Below are 25,762 nucleotides of genomic sequence, written 5' to 3'. Positions count from 1 at the left end.
TATCCTGTCAGTTTTTCTGTAGAATTACGTGTTTACTTTTCCGCAATAAATGAGGGTGTCACAGTTGGTATCAGAGCATATTTGCTCCCAACGCACGTTTGTGCACCCCAATAAATAACTTGACCTTAAAATAATAAACTTGAGAGATGGGTAGGATGGGTAGATTTAGGATCTTATGTTGTAGTCTCTTTGTGTTTGCTCTTTGTTAGGTACTAACATGTTTGTTGATTGTTATTTAATAATTATTGCGTTCTTAGATCAAGGACCGTGAGCTTGTCTATAGCTAATGAAGTTATTACCCTTATTATAAAAAAAAATTGAACTAAAGGTTTTGAAAATATTTTAATGTTTTTCACTGGTTTTAACGTCAATTAGTGTTAAAGCTTGTTATTGGAGACGTCTGATAATTAGTTTTATCATTTGTTGGTGTAAAAATGTACTTTTATGTCTTTGAATTGGAATATTGATGTTCTTGAGTGATCGCCAAGAGTATCTCCGTTCCATTGAAAGGACACTTATATTTTACGAAGATCAAGACTTGGTGCCTACTACCGAAGATTGAAGATTTGTTCAAGTATTGAAGAATGCTTCTACTTCCTTGAAGATGTTTCTCGTTATTTTTGTATCTCGCCTTATTCTTAATCTCTTGGTGCCTATCCTTCTTTTAAACTCTTTATTCTTCTTCCTAGGAAGTTACATTTGTATCCTCCCAACTTGTCCTTTCACCTTTGCTAATTCTCCCTTAACGCCTTTTAGATAGTTCTCTTTCTTTTGTGGGGTGTTAACCTTGGTTGGATAATTTGGCTTGTGGAGTTGTTTCTGGTTGACCTATAACCCCGGTTTTGAGAAGTTGTGATATTGGAAGGACTTAGGTTGAGAGTTGATACCTTAGGAGTAAACACGGAGTAAGGTTTACGATGTGATTTTGGAAAGAGATACCTTTAGGATGTTGATAGCCATACATAAATTGATATTACCTTATGACATTGTTGTTTGAGATTTGAGTATCTGACTTTTCCTTGTTGTCTAATTTCCCTTTCTCCTTGATCATGAGCGTTACCGTTCATACCTCCTTTCCTCGCTTCATCTTACTCCTCCTTTAAGTTTGACACTCGTATCTTGTGAAACTCTATCTTTGACATCCTTGTAATTTTGACTTCAATTTCTATCCTATGAAATTCATTATAGCTCTCTTGTTGCTTAAGTTTGAGCTCTCTTAACATACTTTGTTTCTATGCTATCTAAGTTACTTTCCTTTTTGTACAACTTCTAAACTTTCAAGCTACCAGTTTCGATTCATTCTTAAAAGTTTATGTCACTTCTGCAAACCTAACCTATTTTTGAAGACTTGAAAAATGAAAATTTGATTTAGTTCCCTATTCCTTCCTTTAATATAAACTCATTTATCGTAATTTTAATTACTAGACCCGAAATTTCTTTAAATTTTATCCAATTTCTATTAACCTTGATCTATTTATGACTTCTTTGTCAAAGTTTAATATTATATTTCCGGAATTTAACTCCCCTTTTAGTTTAAAGGTGAAACCTTTATTTCTACTTTGGCTTTTTACAAAAGAACATTTGAGAAGATTACCTTTCTCTTATTTTGATTTTAACGTTGATCGGATGTTAGAACTAGTTATTGAAAACGTTTGATAACTTGTTCTACGATTGTCGGCGAATAGTTTTTTTTTGTTTTAAATTTGTCTCTGACTTGGGAAGTTAGCGTTCTTGTGTGCACGACAAGAGCAATTCCGTTCCATGAATGAGACTTATATTTTTGAAAACTCTTCATTAATGTTTTTGAAGGTTTTTTTGATTTTTGATTTATACAAATGATTTGCCTTTTGACCTTATCTTTGATTTGGAATGTGATGTTCTTGAATACGTAACGAGAACACTTTCGTTCCCTTGATGAGAATCGGTTCATTCGGAAAATTTTATTTGAAACTTTTGAAAGAATTTTGATTCTTACGATAAATAACCTTTAAAATGTTTTGGTTACCGATTCCAATTTCAGTTTTATTTTCATAACCTTCCATTTATACTTTCAAGTTTCGAGGACGAAACTTTTTAAAAGATGGGGTGATTGTAACACCCCGTATTTTATTAAGTTGGATAAAATTCTTTTAATTGCTATGTTGAATTTAATTACATCATTTAACGATTTATATATATATGCTTAGCTAATTAATTAATTTCATCATAATTCGATACGTTAATTTTAATAATCATTAATAAGTTTATTTAAAATTAGTCCGAGTTTATTTATTTAATAATTTCCGTTTCTTTACGAGTTCTTATGAAAGTTGTTTTAAGTAAACCCGAGATGGATTTTGGGAACAAAACCGTCCAATTAGCTATTTTGAACTTATTTCACTAAATTAGCAATTTTTATTAATATCCGTTAGTTTCGTAAAAATCGCTAATAATTCCGATTCAAGCTGATATCGTATTATTTCCGTTAACTAGCTGAGTTTATTTTATTTTCACTCATTAAATTTATTTATTATTAATTCCGTTTTATTACTGAAACTTTTACTAAAAACCGATTTTTATTAACTCGAGACGGTTTTAAAAACGAACGAAATTACTTAACGATGAAGTAACGTACGTATAATATATAGCAGGCAAGCAAGCTCGTCATTTATTATTATTATTATTATTATTATTATTATTATTATTATTATTATCCCACGTCCCCACACCCCTTCATTTCTTTTCTTCCTTCCGCGGACGACAACAGCAACAACAATCAACAGTTCCTCCGTACACTATTTTCCGATCATTCAAACCCCAGATCCCGCCTCCATTCTCAACCAAATTCCGTAATTTTTGTACCATCCTCCTCCTTACTTCCTCCTTCATCTTTCAAGGTAATAAAGTCTTATTTTTGTGACGGTTTCGTTTTTTCGCCGTCTTATAAAAGTTTCGATTTTTGCCTCAATCCTTTCTTTTTCTTGCTCCTTGATAAAGGTTTCAAGACCAGTGGGAGACTCAAGCTTTAGGGACTGTTTTACTCCCATTTGTGAAGGGTGATTGTGGGTAAATTAACACTTTCTTTTAATGGTTGATTGTTGCATGTGAATACTTGCTGTTAATTTTACTTGCTCATATTTATTACATATGGAATAATCTGTTTGAATTGGATGTTTACATGTTAATTTTGTGTGTTATTCGTTGAATCGGAAAATTTATTATGGGCTGGAGTAAGGATGGACCGAGAGGTATAGTATCGTAAAGGAGATGGTATTTAAATTTTCTGGAATAATTTCCTAATAATATAATTAGTTAGGGAATATATTAATAACTTTAGTAAGTTTTCATTACTATCTTTACACTTAGCTTATATTGTTGATTAAATGAGGCGATTACATTAAAAATGGTCATATGGGTTTCAATTTTTACTAAGAGAGAAAAATTTAGTAATGTTTGGTACGGAGTATAAGTTTGGATTTCTAGTATTGTGTTTAAATTGTCGATTTCTTTGACTAAGACTCGTATGGTCATAATTTGGGGAAATTTTCATAATTGAATGTTCATGTGGTGTTGGTTTGAGACGGTTTTATACAAGTTTTATTTATCCATTTTGAGAAAAGTTGGTACTTTTGGATTCATGGTGAAGTGGGTGATTATGTTGGGTAATTTAATTGGTTGAATACTATCATTTTAATGCTTAAAATTTCGTCTTAAGACGGTCACAAATGAGCTTCTTTAATAGTGAAAATGGGTTTTGTCGAGCAGTTTTAGCGGGCTGTTTTGACGGGTTTCTTTATGTTATTTTGAACCAACCTCTTTGCTAACGTCTCAAGTACATGTACATGTTGGGTTTGGGACTTTTGTTTGGGTGGTATCCGTCGTGGTTTGGCCTAGGAAACCGTCCTAAGACGGCTGGACAGTAGGGTGTAGCCTGGCCGTGGCCTGCTGTAGCCTGGCAGCAGCCTAGCAGTAGCTAGCTGTGGCCTGGCTGTGGCCTGGCCGTGGCCTAGGCAGTGGCCTGGCCGTGGCCTGGCCGTGGCCTGGCCGTGGCCTAGGCAGTGGCCTGGCCGTGGCCTAGGCAGTGGCCTAGGCAGTGGCCTGGCTAAGACGCTAGTTTGGTTTATTTAAAATATAATTAAATTAGTTTACGTCTCATATTTTATATAAAGATAATTCGTTAATATCGTCCTTTCACATAATTATTTTAGGTGGCTCATATGGGGTTGAAGATGAAGAGTAATTTTGGGGTTTTAGAAGCTTTCTCAAGTTTTTACTTGTCTCTTTGCTAGCGTAAGGTAACTATTCCGAGTTACTCGACGAATTAATGTCACATTAGTAGTTAATGTGTGCCTGTTGTTTGATAAGTGTTTAGGTGAATGAATAATGTTAGGATCGTTTACAAAATGAAATTGTAAATAATAGGCTCAAATGAATTTTATGGTGATAATTGTAATGTTTTGTTGATTGTGCCGAAAACTGAGCCTTAGTCCCTTTGACTGATGCGATGTCAGTTAATTGAGTGATTGGTCACCGCAATTTGACCCGCACTGCCGCAGGTGGGGTTGCGGGTAAAAATTCGGTTGAATGATTTAGATAATCGCCTTTTACTTGTTTTAGGCCATTTATCAAGCTTTTGTTCACATGTATAGCTTATTGAATTTAATAGTGACTTGTATTGTAGAAATGGCCCTAGTTTCCCCTGAAGCCTTTAATATGGTTACTATTGTTAGAATTATAAATTAGTATTGAATACTTATTGAGGATTCTGTTGGGATTGTATGCTGTAAATAGACCTTATAAGCCTTTCACATGATAGAATGCTAGAATTTATATTGGTAAGTAGGACTTTTTGCCCTCTTAAGGTTAAGTGGGTGTCTTACTTGACTTGTGTGGTGAGTCTTGGGTGGTGTGGGCTAAAATATTCAAGCTGGGACTAGCTGTGACTAGGTCCTAGGTGAGTATTTCGGCCTTCATCATAGATAGGTCTTTATAGTCTCTGACGAGTATATGTTCACTGCTTGATAGCCTTTGTGTTCCTGACTAGTGGATGTTTATCCAAGTTGGGGCATGACCTCAGGTACTAATTTTGATAGTATGGGGTCAGCTTAAGTACTAGCCGACCCTTCGGTGGTGTCCTTAGGGTACTCACTTCACTTTGTTTTAAAAAAGTTGTGAGTCTTGGGTGCGGTGGTGTGTATCCGCATGTCTAGGTCTCAAGGCAGATTTTAGGCTAGGGTTGTGTTGTCTCTTGGCCATGTTTTCTTAATAGTAACCGCTGAGCCAAGATACCGGTTCGATTACCTTTCCTACCTCGTGGTATAGACTTGAGTTACAAAGTGACTATTGACGGGACTAAGAACTTATGCCTGTCTTTGTTATATTGCCCTTTCTTGTATGGTGATTCTATGAATCATAGAAGGTGAGATGCAAGCCGGCTATGGTTGATAGAGTTTGGATTCCTGGATGTTATGTGATTCACATGATAGTGTAGTATGAGTCGGTCTAGTTTTCACATGCTAGGACTATGTGTTGTTATATTGTTGTTCACATGATAAGCACGATTGTTTAGCATCTATATGCTAAGGCATTGTGTGATTCGTATTCATATTCTTATGTTTACATGTTATATTAATTATGACATTTCGTGGCAGGGAGAACTCGGAGTTACTCCCCACTGACTGTGGCTTTCGTATTTGTATAAAATGCGAATGACAGGTAGGTGATGCATATATGGGGTACATGGACGAGCTAGCGAGCAAAGTAACCTTGGGACCTAGACTGGTTTTATTTCATTGTGACCCTTAAACCCTTTTTGTGTCACATACATTTTAGGGATATATGTCTCCCTCTTTTTCTTTGGTTTGTATCACTTTATTCTCGCAGCTTTAGCATAGTTATGTAAATTAGTCTGTTAGCATTTGCAGGTGTTGGCATCCTCCTTCTGGAAATGTTTGTGAATGGTTTAGAAAAGTTTTAAAAATGACAGGTTTTAATTAGTTGAACCAATTACAAACATATCCTGTCAGTTTTTCTGTAGAATTACGTGTTTACTTTTCCGCAATAAATGAGGGTGTCACAAAAAATATTCATCTTTTCCTTTCTCAAAGAAAGGGGAAATGAAAAGAAAATTTGAGTAATAAGCAGCAGATGTCTCGACTGAAGCACAAGACCAAATTCATTTTTTCCCCCCGAACACCAAACTTCATCTCTACAGGAAAAGTTGATTCATTCACACATCACGAAACGGGCGGAAGTATGAGCAAGGAGACAGCCATGTCCGCGGTTCATAAAAATCAGGCCACCACACGACCACAAGTCAAGTTAACATATTCGGCAGTCCCGATTTTTTGTCACATTGAGAAGACGTTGAGGCTCATCTACTTCAGCCTTTCCATAGACATCAGAAAATTGAACTTCGGTGTGGTCGCATTAAGTTGTTGAACTTCAGGGCTGACATGGTGACCTCGTGTGCTGCTATGGTGGCTTCATACATGGCATAATGGCTTCGCGTGCTCGATCGTCATGATGGCTCAGTGATTAGTCATTTAGTGAACCTGAAAAGGAGAAGGCATTTATTAAAAAATCTGATGTTATACCAGCAAGCAATCCATGGGAACATGGGCACGGCGGTCTTGTCCTCAAGTCGTGGCATCTTCGTGATCATAGGGGGCAGCGTACCGCTTAGCGAAGAAATTAATGCATTGAGTAGTCAAGCGAAGCAATTGTCGTGTTCCCGAAACGGGTGTGCATGTTAAATAAGCCATTGTTATTCTTCTACCAGGAGCCTCTCAAATGATATACCGACTTCGTTTTTCTGGGCATGACGACGTTTTCCCAGATGACATGTACCTGTACATGACAAAAAAAAAGTAGAAAGCCATGTTAACAGATTCCGCAGTCTGGCCCTTTGCCGCAAGGTGAAGGTGTAACTTCAGGAAGTTGAACTTGGATGCTGACAAGAAGCGGAGAGTGCTCGTATGGTCGCCACCATTCCGCATTGCGCCAAGGGGTGGTGGTCTCAAATGACACGGCGAAAATCATCCTTGTACGAGATGGGCATGAAATGAAGCAGCTCAACGTGGCAAGACTAGTGGCGGTTCGACATAGACAAATCCGGTGACAGCCCTTGAAATGGATTCCATCAGTCAACGAGTCTTGCGTGGTAGATACACATCACAATTTACGATTACGCCAATAAAGCAAGTGATGGCACTTTTAAGGGGGGGGGGGGGGGGGGGGGGTCGACGGTGCCCGTAAAGTTCGCCATGACAAGCTGCATACGGTGGCGTGGCCTTGCGTCATCGCCCTGGAGTTAGGTCGAACACATGCAGACCAAAAAAAAAAGTTGTGTCGTGACATCTTAGGCTTGTTTCATTTGTGTTGTGGCATCTCCGGGTCGGCTTCTCGTCATCTTCATTCAAGTCTTCGGCGGTTGGCTGCTATGGACAAGGTTACCGGGCCCTCTATTTAAACACGAGGGGAAGAAATCTATTGGACTTTTAATCATATAAAGTATAAACTACTCCGTAAAAGATATTTTGAAGATTTCCCGTCCTTTAAGAAAACGGAAAGAAGATCAAAATAGCCATACATCACGGGATTGAGTAACTATGATTTATTTCATTGGTATTAAAATATTTTGAGGGTGAGAGCTTACGCTCCAAGCTAAAATATCCAACACAATGAAGAACAACTTGCTTTGGAGACCGTCCAATGATATCAACAACAAAGCGTCTTGCTTGTGACGGGATAATCCCGTCACAAGCTGAAGACCTCTCACAAAAAGGGAGAGGGGACAAGGTAGGGCACCCTCCATGTGATTCCCCACTCATCTCTCATGGGTATTTTGTGAGAGGAAATGGTATCCGTCACAAGCTTGTGACGGATATCGCCGTCTTCAATGAGATTTTGTGTATCAACATACCTATTAAGGTGCCATATGAAATATTCATGCGGGGATACTACCAAAATGATTGCCTAAGTCGATTCACAAGTCAAGCAAAATGGTTCGAGATCCGATCACGCTTAAACACTCAAAACGTGTACGTGACTCGATCTTGAGGGGGCAATTTGTAGGCACGTAAAATTTGTATAAGTGTCACGTCGAATGTCAAAGTCGAAACGTTGACCCGTCAAATACTTGGTAAAATTTATATAATTAATTCGGATGAAATATAATTAAAATAGTCCATTTTGATTATTGAAGTCCAAGTCTGATTCATTAAAATGGTAAAGCCCGACAAAATGGGTCAAATCCACCTAAATGTGTCCCGGACACTAAAATGGACCGAAATGACTACCAAGTCCAAGCCCACCAAAGCGTAGGTTTTAAGAGGCTCTTCTCTATAAATATGAGATTCCTCTTCATTTTACAAGGATGGAAAAAAATAGAGGAGAAATGTGAAGTCTAAAGAATTCATTCTCTCTACAAATCAAATCCTTCTAAGTTCTATCAAGAAAGAAGATCAAAGTATCGTCTCCAAGGATCGACCTCGAAGCACTTCAAATCTCGTGCCATCATCGCCGTTACCAAGGAGTCATATCATCAAAGGATAGCAAGTCCAACGACCCTCCATCAAATCAAATCGTCTACGGAGATCAAGTCAAGCGACCCTCCTCCATCAAATCGTTCATCTCTTCAAATCTCGACGTTAAGCACTCGAAATCATGCAGTCAAAGGTGAAGAAGACAACATCTCGTCAAAGGAGAAATAAAGTCATGGCGACCCTCCTTAAAACATCGTCATTCAAGTTTAGTGGAGATCGAATCGGCGGATTAAATTAGAGATTGTACCCAAAACATTTAAATCTAATAAAATTATTTTGTTACCATTTTTGTGTTTGTTAATTATTTTCAGATTTACACAAATTTGTGTATACAATTATTATTATTATTATTATTATTATTATTATTATTATTATTATTATTATTATTATTATTATTATTATTATTATTATTATTATTATTATTATTATTATTATTATTATTATTATTATTATTATTATTATTATTATTATTATTCCTAAACTCTAGATTCTTGCATTACCTAATATAAATACTTTCTTCTCTCATCACTTTTTGTTCTATTGTTCACAAGTACTACACACAAATATTTAGAGAGATAAAGGGAGATTGTGAGACAACTTTGCGAGACGACTTTTTCATCTTGCCTTAGATCTAAAGATTGTGAAGGATTTGTGGCGGAGCCTTCTTAATTTCTTATTGTTTGAATATTTGGAGATTTGCTAAAAGGTAGAAAATTACTCAATCTTATGCTATTTTATTATTGTTGTAAGACGGATTATATGCTGAGTTGAATTGTTGATAAGATGAATTATGTTGTCTTAAAAGGATCTTTAATATTGTCTTGCAGAGTTTAATTGTTGGATAATCTGTCTTATGCCAAGTTCTTATTTTATGATAATTTGGTTATGTTAACATGACTGGTACTGTAATACTAGAGCTGGCAAGTCTGACCCGACCCGATCCCGGGCAAACCCAACCCGACTCGACCCGAGAATATTACAACCCGAAACCGACCCGATGATGACCCGTAACTCGACATGACTCGATGACCAGTGACCCGAAACCGACCTGACTCGACCTGTAACCCGACTTGACCCGATGATCAGTGACCCGAACCCGACTCGACCCGTAACCCGACCCGACCCGATACTGACCCGATTAAATTGATTAACCGATAATTATTAAGCTTAATATTGATCAAAATGAAAGTGATTTTGTAACTTGATTGTTATGTTTGACTTAATAATGAAGTAATTAAACCAAATAATGCTTAAAAACAAAATTTAATGGTAAAAAATTGAAGTAATGTGATAAAGTAACCAGACCTGATAACGACCCGACCCAAACCCGACCCGACCCGACCCGACACATCATTTGACCCGAAATGACTCGACCCGATAATGATCCGACCCAAACCCGAGTCGACCCGATACATCATTTGACCCGAAATGACCCTAACCCGAACAGATCCGACCCGAAAGGGGTCGCTGCCTTGATATGACTCGAACCCGATATGACCCAACCCGGCTTGACCCGACCCAAACCCGACCCGACTGACCCGATTGCCACCTCTATGTAATACCACGGTGTTGTAAGTTGGTTACTCGGCCAAATATGGCTTACTCGGCCGAGTAAATGTGTCGTGTGTTTCTGGTTAGATTACTGTCCAGGAATACTCGGTCGAGAATGGGAATACTCGACTGAGTAGAGGATACTCGGCCGAGTATAATCTATACTCAACCGAGTATCCGGTCTGACGAGGTTTATTTCCGCGGTTTGATTTAGAAAGGATTAGAGTTATATAAAACGGGATTTACAGTTCTTAATCATTTTAACAAAACCTAAACTTACAACGTAACTTTAATCCTCTCCAAATCTCTCTCTCAAGTGCGTGGATTGTTCATGAGTATAGTTCATCTTTCCTTGCGTCGAATGTGTCGGTAAGCCTCTAATTACATAAGTTTCATTAATTTGTTTTTTAGGGTGTTGCCCTAGTTTATGATTTGAGGGAAAGGGGTTTTTGGCATGTTGTAATTGGAATTATGTGATTGTTGTTAGGTGGAGAATTTGTAGAGGAGCCATTTTAGCCCGCTTGTTTATTTCATTGCATTTTGTGGTATGGTAGGGTTTCCCTACTCGGTTTACTGTTTAATTGATTTGAGATTATGTGATAATTGTTTGTACGATAGATATTGTGATTATCTGCTGTTATTAGATTAGAGTTGGTGTTGGTGTTGTGATGGTTGTTGATGATGTTCGCGAGGCGCGTCCTCGGCTGAGTGGAGTCACTTGCGGGAGTGGCTTCACGCCTTAGTTTCGCCATCTGTGGAACTCGCCACAGGAGGGGATGTGCACATTAATGGACAGGGTTATCGCTCGTTGATGAGCGGGGATTTGGTGGGCAAGGTTGCGGTCCCCCACTGGCAGGGCTATACACTTTAGTGTGTATTCAGTTACATGATGTGATTGGGGAGTTGGAGGTGGATTGTGAACATCTGTTTATCTTTTTGTACTTGTCTTATTTTGGTTATGCAGTAAACTGACCCCGTTGTTGTGTTGTAAATCTGTGGTTATCCATTCGGGGATGGTGAGCAGATTGTGACAGGTGATGATGGTTATTAGCATTTGGGGACGAGATGGGAGTCATCACTCGAGTCTAGCTTCCGCTGTCATGAGATTTACCTTTCTAGTTTCAGTCGTTTGAGTACTACCGAACATTATTTTTTGGATTTGGTTTTGGAACATGTAAACTTTAATTCATTGTACTTTAATAAGTGTTGTTTTGGAATGGTAACTTTGATATACTAGCCTCGGGAAACCGAGATGGTGACGGTCTCTCATGCTAGGGTGGTCCTGGTAAGGCACCTTGGTATGTGGGGGTGTCACATGTACTATTGTTGGTTATTGTTGGTGTTGGGAGATTTTATTTGGCATGAGATGATATGAGTATTGTATAGGCTAGACACGGGGATGTGGAGGGTCGTGGACCTGAGGAGGGACTATGTGTCCTTAAGACTGTGTGTCTTGGTGTGGACTGTGTCTCCAGCAGTATCCAGTCTGTGTGTCTGCGGAGCGACTGTGTGTCCATTAGACTGCGTGTCTTGGAGTGGACTTTGTGTCCTGAAGTGGCTGTGTGCCTTTGGTTGTGATGTGTATTGTGTAACATTGTTTATTGTAGGTTGCATTGTTCTTATTCATTGTTTAGTTTTCTACTCAACCTTTGGTTTGACGTGTGTTTGTTGTCCTGTCAAAATAAAATGATGTATGCTTTAATTGATGGCGTCCTATAATGAACCAATTAATATTTCCGGTTAATTGGGGAGCAGATAAATTTACAAGTCAGTTTTTGTGATGATTGCTGGATGCTTGGGTTCTGGGACGCAAGATGACTTATCACCTGTAGTCAAGACTATCACTTAGTTTAGTACGAGACTGTATTTATTATTCCGCTGCATTGTAATAATTTGTTTATTCAGTTTTGAAGTTTGTAACAAAATTACAAAACCAGTTTGAGACAATTTATATCATTTATCTTAAATTACCTTTGTATTTGTTTGTCTTTTATACTTACTACCTCGGGCAACCGAGATGGTAACACTACTTTTTACTTGGGAAGCATAGCTAAACGCTCCTGAATAAATGGGGGTGTTACAGTAACCCATAGCTCTGATCCGCATAATTTAATATACCTTTTTAAAAAAAAATTAAGTATCAATTTTTGCATAAAAATACCACTCCCTTCGTTTCGTCAGATTGCTAACTTTTGATTATAATACTCCGCAAATAATACAAAAAACGTTGACTTTCTGAAAGAACAGAGGGAGTATCACAATTCAACAAAAATGTATCATAAATATTGGCAATGATATCTTCAACTTTTGCTAATACAAATTAACAAAACATAGCTATAAAGTAAATATTAACTTATTAAATATGTTGTCAGCGTTAATTAGTAACGATATTCAATTGAATGATAAAGAAATAAGGATGAGTATGAGTGAGAAAAAGTAAAAAGATCAACAAATAATTTTTTTTACGTTTTTAAGGGTATGGGGCATGGTGTGAAAAATTGCTCGGTCTCTTTAGGTAGACCCATATACGACCCATACCTGTGGATATCGCAACCCGAACGCCAATTTGTGGACATGCAACTGTATAAAGCCACGTTTGGGGACATTGGAAATGCATTCGACCGGATTGCTTTAGATCGGTTATTTTGTCTCGGTGAAGGTTTCGAAACGAGTAAGATGTTCGGAGTCGCCTGTTGGAGCTTGTGTCCTCCACAAATTAGTGTGATAACATTTGTAAATCTCTTACAGGTTCACAAGGGTATACTTTGTATTTTAATCAGTTGATTAACGATTACCTAATAACGGTTGGCTTGCTAGAAAGTTTGACGTTATTATCATACAGATAGCGGTGATCAACTGGTCCCTAAAGGTCACACCTATAGGATGTGTTTGAGAGATGTGATTATAGAAATATGATCACATTGATGCCTTATATGACTAAACAGTTAGTCAATGTGTTGATGAGTGATAAGGTTGTGATGTCGTCAGGTCACATCCAATCAAACACATTTATAATACTCAACATACAACTAGTTAGTGGTAAGTCGAGGTCGATCCATGGGACGGTGTGCTTTGGGTTCTAAGTCTATCTATCTCAATTTATGCTAGTGTCACGATTTGGTTGGGTTTGTAGTTGTGTCTAAACTAGTGCAATAAAGTAAAACAAGCAATAAAAGGAAGGATGTAAACAAATGATTAAAAATGCTAGGATATCATGGGGACATAGGGGGTTCATGGTGTTGATCATACAAACATGTTTACAATTATAAGCAAGAAATTAATGTTGTGGAGGAACCGAGTTGGTTTATATCTTACGGTTCATAGGAAGAGTTGGGTCCCGGAGCCGAATCGATTAGATTGTACAACACCTACAAGTCGACTTACTTTACTCCTATTCAACTTCTATGCATGATCTAACAAGACTCGAGTTAGTTTATATCTTACAAGTCTTGTTGAGTAGATAAGAGATGATAAAAATGCAAGGATTCATAGGCTTAACATTTCAACAAACATAACATGTGCATAAAGTTGACATCACAACAAGCAAGCAATTTGATTATGAAAACATATTAGATTAAGCATTAATCAATCCCATGTTTGTTTCTCCTAATTATCCACTAATCCTAGCTAAGAGATTACTCACTCACTATCATGGAGAACATGTCATTAATGGTGTCAAACATAACAACAAGTATAAACATGATAATGGAATGAAGAAATGAACAATAAAGATTAAAGAGTAAAGGAATTATACCAAACTTGAGATGATCCAAATAATAAAGTAAAGAATAATAGAAGAAACTTGATTGATTGATGAAGGGTTGTCAATCCTCCAATAATAACCCAATAATCTTCAATTACCCAAAAGTAACAAACTTGAACAATAAACTTGAACAATAATTATGGAAAGATTAATGTGTAATTTGCGGAAGGATTAAAGAGCAATCTATGCTAATCTACTCCTAATCTAATCTAGGGAAGGACTTTTCTAGCTAAGAGAGCCCCTAATAAAACTTGATAATTTGATTATTACAAATGGGGTATTTATAGTGGAAATTAGGTGGATGCATTAGGGTTAACTAAGGGCTAAACTAGTAATTACACTTTTTAGATAGAGCAGGGAGAAGCCGGTATTTCTTGAAGGAAGGGCTTCTTTCTTTGAAGCTTGAAGAAGACGAAAATGTGCTGGGCTGGAATCCGAGCGGATTGATGTCGGGACGGACAGATTGGTGAAGGGGAAGACGGGCGGATTGGGGTGAAGACGCACGGATTCTGTTCATTGGGGACGGCCGGATTCTAGAGAATCCACACGGGTTGGACTGCAGTTCTCGTTTTCTCTTCTATTCTTCCCTTTCCTTCTCTTCCATTTTATTCTTGTAGGCTTGGTCTTTAGTTCTTGCTTCCTCCTTATACTAGTCCATCAAATATCGTCAAATAGCTTCCGAATACGCACGAAAGACGGGAATTTCCGCATTATTTTCTTCATTCCTACAAAACATATAGAATGCGATAGAAAAGCAAATAGGAAGGTTTTGACGGATAAAATTGCCATGAAATGCGATAATAGTATGCAAAATAGGCTCAATTAGGGGACTAAATGTGCGCAAATAATGTTCACATCAAATATCCCCAAACCGAACCTTTACTCGTCCCGAGTAAAGAGGTGACAAAAACTAGACCTTTATTTAAACTAACCTACTAATATAACCGATATGAGACAATTAGCGGGTCTCACTCCGCCCCTTCAACTCACAACAAGACAACCATGAGGTAGGATGCCTTCTTGCAAGGCAAGGTGGGTCTTGCCAAAATGGCGACACATCCAAACATTAAGCACACAAAATCAAATAATGGATGCATCTACAAAAGGAATAGCTACTTCCTCATCAAGCGGCGGAGGCACTAAAGAGGAACAAATTTAAGAGCATGTAATCCTTCACAAATACTAGTTCAACAAATTACTAAGGCTAAGAGGATGGCACTAGATCACCTCCAAATGGTGTTAAACTAGACTACTTTCGTCCTCAATTTCCAAATGATTTCGTCAAGGGCGATCGGATGGTGGTGGAATGATGATCCCTATGATGCTAGTAGCATATGACATGACAAGTCTTGAATTCTCTACAAAAGTAAAGGTCATGGATCGTCCCAAGCTCGACAAAGTGGCTTGACAAAAAGGCTTTTTGGGAATGAAATGCTCAAATCGTTATACACAACGGGTGGATATGACTAGTATTCAAAAATTGACCTCATTTGACTTTCACATTTCAAAACATTAAGATGGGGTTTGTCCCTTCCGGGCTAGTGTCCTTTGCTTTCGCCAATCGCTTATTAGGCAACCGGTTAACCTCTAGACAATAGCTTTTCGGGGTGATAGTCACTCTGTCTCTGGGCGGCCGAATTCACAACCGTGTGGGGGCCTAATTCAATGGATCCCGCTCCAAAGCACATCGAAGTGGTACGTCTCCATCAAAACAATTAAATTTCTCAACATTCAACAATTCATAACATTTGAAGTTTCCTTGGCATTAAATTACTTCCACATGACAAAACTTTCGAAATGAGCACTTCAAACTTATTGATAGAAAATATTTTTGGGTTGCCTTACCACAAGGTCAATCAAGGTCACCTGGACAAGTTAACCAAGTCCACATCGCATCACGGGGTTGGATAGGTGACTCACATGCAAACCCTTGACTAGGCTTTGGGTCATGGGTCAAAAGACACTAGTATGACACTATCTAGGGTGTTTTACAACCATTCAGTAGGCAAAGTCTTAAGTTGAAAAAGTATTTGTAATGGCTTAGTTGCTCTTGTCAAAGTTCCTAATTAGGCATTTCTCAAAACTTTTATCTAAATGCAACTAGATTCTATGATGCAACTAATATAAACATCCTAATGCATGTGATTCTATCAACTAATATGACATGTAAACTAAATGCAAGTCCTAAATTCACATTGTTATACCGCATCAATCAAAATAAAGCCACATAGTCATTAACATAAAGAGGAAAAAGGAGATTGGAAAGATCATACCATGCGGTCTTCAATATCCTCATGTCTCGGATGTGGCGTAGTCGATCAATGTGAACAAGGATAGAACAAACACAATATATACAAGACAATATATACAAGACTACACTAGAAAAGAAAAGAACTTGTTTTTGGATTTTTCAATTTTTCAAATTTTTATGGGTTTTGTCGTTTTTATTGAAAGACATATTTTTGTATTTTTCGAAATTTTTCAATTTTTATGCATTTTTGGAATATAAATTCTCATCCCCCTCTTTGTTTTGGACATTGTCCTCAATGTACATGTAGGAGTGGGAATAAAAAGGAAATACATGTTTTTGGATTTTTGATTTTTTGAAATAAAGTACAAATGCAATGATATGATATGAATGAATGCATGCTCTAACTAAATGCATTTCTATATGACATATATAATAAATGAATGCAATCTAAACTATACTATATGATGCATGTTTTCTAGTAGACTATGGTCACTTATGATCAAACCTCCCCAAACCGATTTAAACACTATTTCTAGTGTAGAAATGAATAGGTTTGGTCATTAGTGACTATGCATGAATTCTAATCTATATGCAACTAACTACATGAATTAAATTACAATGCAAATTATACTATATGGACTAACTAATGTAAATGCAATATATATTACAAATGCATGCAAAAACTGCACTAAATGCATTGTATATACAAAAGAGAGAGGGAGAGGTGGGTATCATACAAATGGAGGTGGTGAGGTAGGCCTCTTTCACTCGTCATCTTCATCTTGATCATAGCCATAATGATGAGAGCTCCGGGCTTGGTCATACCCGCTTGCTTGACCCCAATACCCTCCTTGGTCAAATTCTCCCCCTTGACCCGAGTACCCTCCACCTTGGCTAGAATGCCCTCCGCCTTCGCGACCCCAAGCTTGGTTCCCTTGATTAGGGAACAATAGCTCCCGTTGTGCCCAAGAGGGCTTAGGACCATCGGGGTCAATATACCCTTGTTGAGCCATGTTATAGTATTGGGGGTAAAGGGCCAAGTAGTTTTCGACCCGCCCGTTATGCACCCCGAGGTCCACTCTATTCATGAGTGCCATCAAATCATTAATACCCAGGGTATTGGGGATTGTCGGCTCAAATTCGGTATAGGGAGTAGGGTATGGTGGGATAGGCACGTAGGAGGGTGGGCGAATAGGCCTTCCCGGTGCTCCACGAGGTATTTGGCGGTGCGGCTCTTCCCTTTGAGGGGGATTGTCAAGAATTTAGATATCAAGGAGGTAGCTTGGTGGAGGCGAGTAAGGGCTCAATCTTGGGTCAATGCCCGGTATCTTCGAACCTTCAAGGATCATTGAAGTGCATCCTTTCGTGTGCCACTCTACACTCCCTTCTCGAGTGTAGTTACACCATCGGTGACTTTTGAAGATGGTGTGCTCATCAATCAAAGTCCTCCCCTCAAGAGCAGTATAGGTCCCTCGGGCATTGAATCCGGGACAAAGGTGGTGGGCCAAAATAGTAATTAGACCTCCCATCACGAAGGTCTTGAGTTGGGTGGTTCCTTGGACAAAATCATTGAACCTAGTAAGTATCTCAAGTGGCGTATTGAAGTTATAACGCCTAACCGCTCGAACATTCAAATAGGACTCAAGAAAAGTTAAGTCGATGAGAGTACACCTATCTTGTTCGTACCTTCCATTGATGGTACCGACCACAAAGCGCTCGGTGAATCGAATCACCGGATGTTGGATGGCGAAGGTGTGGCAATGCTTTTGGTGGATAAAATCCCTCCCGGAGATAGCCTTCCAAAGAAGGTCCACACCGAAATTATCGGGTTTTTCGGTATAGTTGGTGGGCACTACAAGACCGAAAACATAGGCAAATTCCTCAAGTGAAAGATGATGGTCTAGGTTGCACAACCTAAACTCCATGCCCACATCGGTGTGGGTATTTGTCACAATGCGAAGGCTACTCAAGAATTCAAGGGTGAGACTAAGGTAAGTCTCCTCATGGGCATGAAAAAGTTTTCCAATGCCAAGGCCATTAAAGAACATCTCGGTAGGGTACCTTATCTTAAGGATTTCCAACACCCTAGTATCTACGAATTGAGTGGGTTCGTAGTTCTTACCTAGTAATTTGACAAAGTTCATGCGGTGGTCATCGGATTCAAATAGCACCTCTTGGAAGTAGTCGAGTTGTTCAATTCCTTCCCTCATTAGGGGTTGGGTGCTCCTTGGTAGGACTACCTCCCGTGGCATTGAAGAGGTTGATCCCTTGCGCTTCTTTTCGGTGGATTCAACCAATTTCTTGGCCTTTCCCTTGGTGTTCATCAATGGTGCCATTTTGATGTGGGTGATGGGAGTGTTTTTGAGGATGGAAGGGTGTGATTTTGAGGATGGAGATGAGTGTTTTAGGGTTTGGTAAGGTGAGGAAATGAGGGAAAAAGGGGGTGATTATATAGAAGAAAGAGGGAATCCGAACGGATAAGGGTGGGTCATATCCATTTTATTCGAAAGAACAGGGCAATCCGAGCGGATTTCCTTCGGGACGGGCGGATTGTGAGAAAAGAAGACGGGCGTCTGTGCTTGAATCCGGGCGGATTCTAGTACAGCGATATTTCTCGGTTGAGAGTAGGAAAAAGACGGGTGTCTTGGGTCTGGGACGTGCGGCTTGGTCGGGACGGGCGTCTTGGGCAAAATCTGCCCGTCTTCTGCTACAGCGCAAAATCTCGTTCTTAGGTGACATACGGGACGGGCGTCTTGCGAAGAAAACGGACGTATTGTCCCAGGACGGGCGGTTTTGCTCGAATCCGCACGTCTTCTTCTACAGCGCCAATCATTCCTTCGCCGTGGGCCCTGGTCGGGTGTCTTCCTCTAAATCCGGGCGTCTTCAGCTCCTTTCCTTCTTTTTCTTTCTTTTTCGTGCAATAACATACCCTTTTCACCGATTTTCTCTTTTTCCTTATCTTTTTCTGAAATTTGCTCATTAAACATGTAAGATGACTCTCTCTCTCTCCTCTCTCATGCAAGAAATTAAATGCAAATGCAATAATGTACAATATTATACAAAGTAAAGGGTCCAAGAAATATCTTACAAATGGTGGTTTGAGATAGGACTCCACCAAACTAGTTCAAATTGTAGAAATTCTTGTCCATAGATCTCAAGGCTCTCAATAAGAGATCAAAAGCTTGTGAACAAGCTCCAAATAAGCACAAGTATGGGTTGCTCAACTTGAATATGAAATTTGGCCAAGGAAGCTTGCAAAATGTTGTTTTTCTCGCTTTGTCCTTAGCGTTAGAGCTTTCCCGATGCCTCAAATAAACAAGCCCATGATTCTTGTCAACACTAGGCATGAAGTGTGGTTCGTTTTCATCCGTAGACTTCCACTTACCAACTTCTTCTTCAATTTCGGTGATGATGATAGCATTTTGATTTTTCAATCCTTCCAAGGTAGAAGGAGAACTTTCATGGCATTGATGATCGGATACCATAGGAGTTGAGATTGTGGGTGCCAAATCTTCACAAGTAGCCTCATGAGCAATTTTCTCTTTGAGCTTTTTCACCAAGTAGCTCTTGTATGAAACTTTGGCCTTTTGAAGGAGATCTACCATGTCCTCTTCAATGATCATTGGCTCCATGATAGGTGTCAAGTGGTCTTCATGAGGAATAAAGGAAGGACGTTCTTCTTCATGATAGGGTATCTCAAATGTCTCAAGGATAGGCTCCTCAAGCAAGGTGATATTACGAGTCCATCCATTAGATTCATCATCATTGTTGCTATCTTCATATGAATCATAGATGGGGGCTTCATTTAACTCTTTCTCCAACAACCCAATATTCACTTCAAATGACACACCCTCATACTCACAAAGGTTAAGAGTACTTGGCTTACTCAACCTCATGTCTTCCTCATCAAACACAACACTTTCATAGTCACAAGAGCTCAAGAAGATTGGCTCTTCCCATTTCTCATTTTCCATATCAAAAGTTACTACTTCAAATTCGCATTCATGCTCAATGTCTAAGGGATGGTAAGGAGTAGTTAGTTGGGTTTCTTTTATTTGGGCAATTTGGATTTCCAACTCCTTATCTTGAGTAACAATGCCTTGAAGAACAATGTCCCTTTTTTGACTCTCCTCTAGCATTTGTTTGAAGAAGTTTTGTTGATCTCCCATCATTTGGAGAATCACATTTTGAATGGGTTCATCTTCTTGTTGTGGGTAGGTGTGAAAGTGGTTGTATTGTGGCAATTGGATTTGATTGCAAAGTGACCTTTGGGTGGTTGGTTGTTGTGGGTATTGGATGTGGTGATTTTGGTGAGAAAAATTGGGGTAGTAGTTAGGATTTTCATTGTACGAATAGTAAGGTCGGTTTGTGTTGACTTGCTTCTCAAACTCCCCATACCCATAGTCATACTCAAAAGATCCAACATATACTCCATAAGTAAAGTCTTGAGCCATCATAGCTAAGACAAGGAAACAACTACAAGCATAGAAACTACACAAAAACGGTAAGAACAATCCTTGAGGAACAAGTTCCTCAAGGTGAAAGCAAAAATCAAAATAGACAAACAAGTAAGAACTTAATCACATAGCACCGTCCCCGGCAACGGCGCCATTTTTGATAAGGTTGTGATGTCTCGGGTCACATCCAATCAAACACATTTATAATACTCAACATACAACTAGTTAGTGGTAAGTCGAGGTCGATCCATGGGATGGTGTGCTTTGGGTTCTAAGTCTATCTATCTCAATTTACGCTAGTGTCACGATTTGGTTGGGTTTGTAGTTGTGTCTAAACTAGTGCAATAAAGTAAAACAAGCAATAAAAGGAAGGATTTAAACAAATGATTAAAAATGCTAGGATATCATGGGGACATAGGGGGTTCATGGTGTTGATCATACAAACATGTTTACAATTATAAGCAAGCAATTAATGTTGTGGAGGAACCGAGTTGGTTTATATCTTACGGTTCATAGGAAGAGTTGGGTCCCGGAGCCGAATCGATTAGATTGTACAACACCTACAAGTCGACTTACTTTCCTCCTATTCAACTTCTATGCATGATCTAACAAGACTCGAGTTGGTTTATATCTTATAAGTCTTGTTGAGTAGATAAGAGATGGTAAAAATGCAAGGATTCATAGGCTTAGCATTTCATCAAACATAACATGTGCATAAAGTTGACATCACAACAAGCAAGCAATTTGATTATGAAAACATATTAGATTAAGCATTAATCAATCCCATGTTTGTTTCTCCTAATTACCCACTAATCCTAGCTAAGAGACTACTCACTCACTATTAAAGAGTAAAGGAATTATACCAAACTTGAGATGATCCAAATAATAAAGTAAAGAATAATAGAAGAAACTTGATTGATTGATGAAGGGTTGTCAATCCTCCAATAATAACCCAATAATCTTCAATTACCCAAAAGTAACAAACTTGAACAATAAACTTGAACAATAATTATGGAAAGATTAATGTGTAATTTGCGGAAAGATTAAAGAGCAATCTATGCTAATCTACCCCTAATCTAATCTAGAGAAGGATTTTTCTAGCTAAGAGAGCCCCTAATAAAACTTGATAATTTGATTATTACAAATGGGGTATTTATAGTGGAAATTAGGTGGATGCATTAGGGTTAACTAAGGGCTAAACTAGTAATTACACTTTTTAGATAGAGCAGGGAGAAGCCGGTATTTCTTGAAGGAAGGGCTTCTTTCTTTGAAGCTTGAAGAAGACGAAAATGTGCTGGGCTGGAATCCGAGCGGATTGATGTCGGGACGGGCGGATTGGTGAAGGGGAAGACGGGCGGATTGGGGTGAAGACGCACGAATTCTGTTCATTCGGGACGGCCGGATTCTAGAGAATACGCACGGGTTGGACTGCAGTTCTCGTTTTCTCTTCTATTCTTCCCTTTCCTTCTCTTCCATTTTATTCTTGTAGGCTTGGTCTTTAGTTCTTGCTTCCTCCTCATACTAGTCCATCAAATATCGTCAAATAGCTTCCGAATACGCACGAAAGACGGGAATTTCCGCCTTATTTTCTTCTTTCCTACAAAACATATAGAATGCGATAGAAAAGCAAATAGGAAGGTTTTGACGGATAAAATTGCCATGAAATGCTATAATAGTATGAAAAATAGGCTCAATTAGGGGACTAAATGTGCGCAAATAATGTTCACATCAATGAGACAATTATTTAATGAAGATTAAATAATATTAGTTGAGACGAATTAACTGTGAATTCGTAAATTAAATATAATAAGTTATATTTAATTAAATGTATGTAATGTTAGCTTGGACGAATTAATCTGTTAATTCGTAATTAAATGTAATTGGTTATATTTAATATCAACAAGTTGAATGTGTCATCGTGGTAATAGTGAGGGTACACAAACCAAGAGGTCATGGGTTCGATCCTCACTAGATGACAATTTAACACATTTTATACATTTTTGGAGTAAAAAAAATAAGGAGACCATACTCCTTATCTCGGTTAGATGGGCCGAATTAGGGTAGATTATATCTCCCTAATTCACTCCCATATTTCGGTGAACAATAAGAAGGAAAGGTAGATCATTTTTCTACCCTAATTCTCTTTTAACCTAGCCTCCTCTCTCATCAGAAAAACACAAAACAACCTAAATTTTTACAGAAAATTTGGATCGATTTCTAGCATAATCAAAGGGCATATCTCATATCATCTTGGGTGCAACTGATAGGTGAATATCATTGCGATATTGTTCATAGGCCGTTTTTGCTAGGACCGAAAGTTATTTCTTAATCCTTTACTTTTGTTTATGTAATTTTATTTTATGACTAGTGATCATCTTCATAAAATTCGTTATAATCCTTGAATATAAAGGGATGCATACAGATAAATCCCACAAGTGATATCAGAGCCAAGGCGACGAATTTTAATTTTGATGATTCTCATAAAATTGTTTGTAAACAATAATTAGGGTTTGCGAAAAAATATAATTGGCTGGAATTTTTTTGAGCCGTGGAATTTTTTTTTTTTCGTTTCAGTACTGTTCCGTCTACCGTGAGGACATCAAAGCAGGCCGCGTCGTTCCTGTTGGTATGTCATCTTATATTCATATGATTGAGATTAACCATGCAAGTTTCGGAACTTGGGTACTTGATACTGGTTGTGGTTCTCATCTGTGTAATCATTTGCAGGGCCTAAAGAACATCATACCTCTCGAAAAAGGTGATGTGGACCTGTGAGTCGGGAATGGAGCACAAGTTGCTGCAGTCTCGAAGGGAACATACGTAATCCAACTCCCTAGTGGTTTTGAGTTATTTTTAAATAACTGTTACTATATACCCAGTTTGTCTAAGAACATTATTTCTGTTTTCGTACTTGCTAAAGACGGTTTTGCATTTTCAATAAAGGATAATAGCTGTATTTTCTCTTTTAATGAAATGATTTATGGCAAAGCAGTTTCCATGAATGGAATTTACATCTTAGATCAAACCACGGAAATATTACACGTGAATAATAAGAAATTAAAGGTTGGTGACAAAGATCAAACCTATCTATGGCATTGTCGAATGGGACACATAAATGAGAAACGCGTAAAGAAACTCGTCGATAATGGGACTATTCCCGCATTCGAATTTTCTACATATGACACGTGTGAATCATGTCTCATTGGCAAAATGACTCGAATTTCCTTCAAAGGTGTTGGAATGCGCGCTAGTGACCTGTTAGGACTCATACATACAGGCGTATGTGGACCTATGTCAATTACCGCTAGAGATGGCTATAGATATTTTATCACTTTCACGGACGATTTAAGTAGACACGGATATGTCTACTTAATGAAGCATAAAAGTGAGTCCTTTCAGAAATTCAAGGAATACCGAACGGCGGTACAGTAACCAACCGGGTAGAAAGGTTAAAGCACTCCGTTCGGATCGGGGTGGCGAATATCTTTCAAATGAGTTTGATCAACACCGAAAGATCTGTGGAATCTTTTTGCGAGTTAACTCCACCGGAACACCTCAATTGAATGGTGTGTCCGAACGGAGAAATCGAACCTTACTTGATATGGTTCGATCCATGATGAGTCACACGGTAGTGCCTCATTCATTATGGGGTTTTGCTCTTTGTCATTTGCTCTTATACTTAACCAAGTCCGTCTAAAGTGTCGACAAGACTCCATATGAAATATGGAAGGGAACGGTCCCTAACTTGTCCTTTATTCAGGTTTGGGGCTGCGAGGCTTATGTCAAGTGGAGACACGAGGATAAGCTCGGCCCGCGATCGGTCAAGACATACTTTATAGGTTATCCAAAAGGAACATTTGGTCATTACTTCTATTCGCCTATCGAACATCGAGTTTTTGTTGCGGCTAGTGCGACGTTCTTAGAGAAAGAATTTCTCGAGAACAAGATGAGTAATAGAACCTTCGAGCTGTCGGAGATTCCAGAACCAACAACCGAGGAACAGATAGAAGAAGTTGTTCCTCCAACTGATGATACGGTTAATATTCCTGAGGAACCTAGGAGGTCGGGTAGAGTCTCTCATCCTCCAGACAGATACATTGGTATGGTCGAGGAGAATGACGTTTTACTCCTAGAGAGTAATGAACCCGTTACCTATAAAGGTGCTATGATCTGTTCCGACTCAAAGCTATGGCTCGAAGCCATGCAATCCGAGATGGACTCCATGTATGAGAATGACGTATGGGATCTAGTTGATTTACCTAATAAGGTAAAACCTCTACAGTGCAAATGGCTTTACAAAATAAAGCGTTCTGTAGACGCGCAACCAGATACCTATAAGGCACGACTTGTGGCAAAAGGTTTTACTCAAGTGCACGGATTGCATTATGATGAGATTTTTGCACCTGTAGTCATGCTACGTTCCATTCGGATAATCTTAGCGATTGCCGCATTTCATGATTATGAAATTTGGCAAATGGATGCGAAAACCGCCTTCTTAAACGGTTATTTGGAGGAAGAGTTGTACATGGTGCAACCCAAAGGTTTTATAGATCCTGAGCATCCTAAGAAAGTATGCAAGCTTAAGCGTTCCATTTATGGACTTAAGCAAGCTTCTTGGAGTTGGAATCATCGTTTCGACCAGGTGATAAAAGAGTATGGTTTCACTCGATCGGTCGAAGAACCATGCTTATATATCAAGTCGAGTGGGATCAAGATTGTATTCTTGATATTGTATGTCGATGACATACTCTTGATTGGGAATGACATTCCTCTCCTATCTTCGGTTAAAGGATGGTTGAAGAACCATTTCCAGATGAAAAATCTGGGTGAGGCACAACGCATATTGGGAATCCGTATCTACCGAGATAGATCACGGCGGACGTTATCACTTAGTTAGGAGTCTTATTTAGATATGATTCTTGATAGGTTTAGCATGACCAACTCCAAGAAGGGGAACCTTCCAATGAAGTGTGGGATGTAGTTGAGCAAGTCTCAAGTCACCCACGAGCCTGAAGGGGTTGAACGCATGAATCGTGTTCCTTATGCATCAGCTATAGGATCAATCATGTATGCCATGATATGCACACGTCCAGACGTGGCACATGCATTGAGTATGACGAGTCGGTACCAAAAGAATCCAGGTACCTACGGAGGACTAAGGATTGGGTATTTACTTATGGAGGAGATACTAAGCTATGCGCAACCGGTTACGCAG

General features: G+C 38.7%; 1 long non-coding RNA gene across 1 annotated transcript; it reads left to right on the top strand.

Annotated features, from left to right (window-relative positions):
- Positions 1-4,133: 4,133 nt before the first annotated feature.
- On the top strand, positions 4,134-5,994 carry LOC141615110 (uncharacterized). The gene is made up of 2 exons (XR_012529630.1): positions 4,134-4,274; positions 5,695-5,994. It is a non-coding gene; the product is annotated as an uncharacterized LOC141615110 (long non-coding RNA).
- Positions 5,995-25,762: the final 19,768 nt, after the last annotated feature.

The sequence above is a fragment of the Silene latifolia genome, chromosome 11, assembly GCF_048544455.1.
Source record: "Silene latifolia isolate original U9 population chromosome 11, ASM4854445v1, whole genome shotgun sequence".
In the NCBI taxonomy this organism is placed as follows: Eukaryota; Viridiplantae; Streptophyta; class Magnoliopsida; order Caryophyllales; family Caryophyllaceae; genus Silene; species Silene latifolia.
This window is presented reverse-complemented; position numbering and strand designations above follow the sequence as displayed.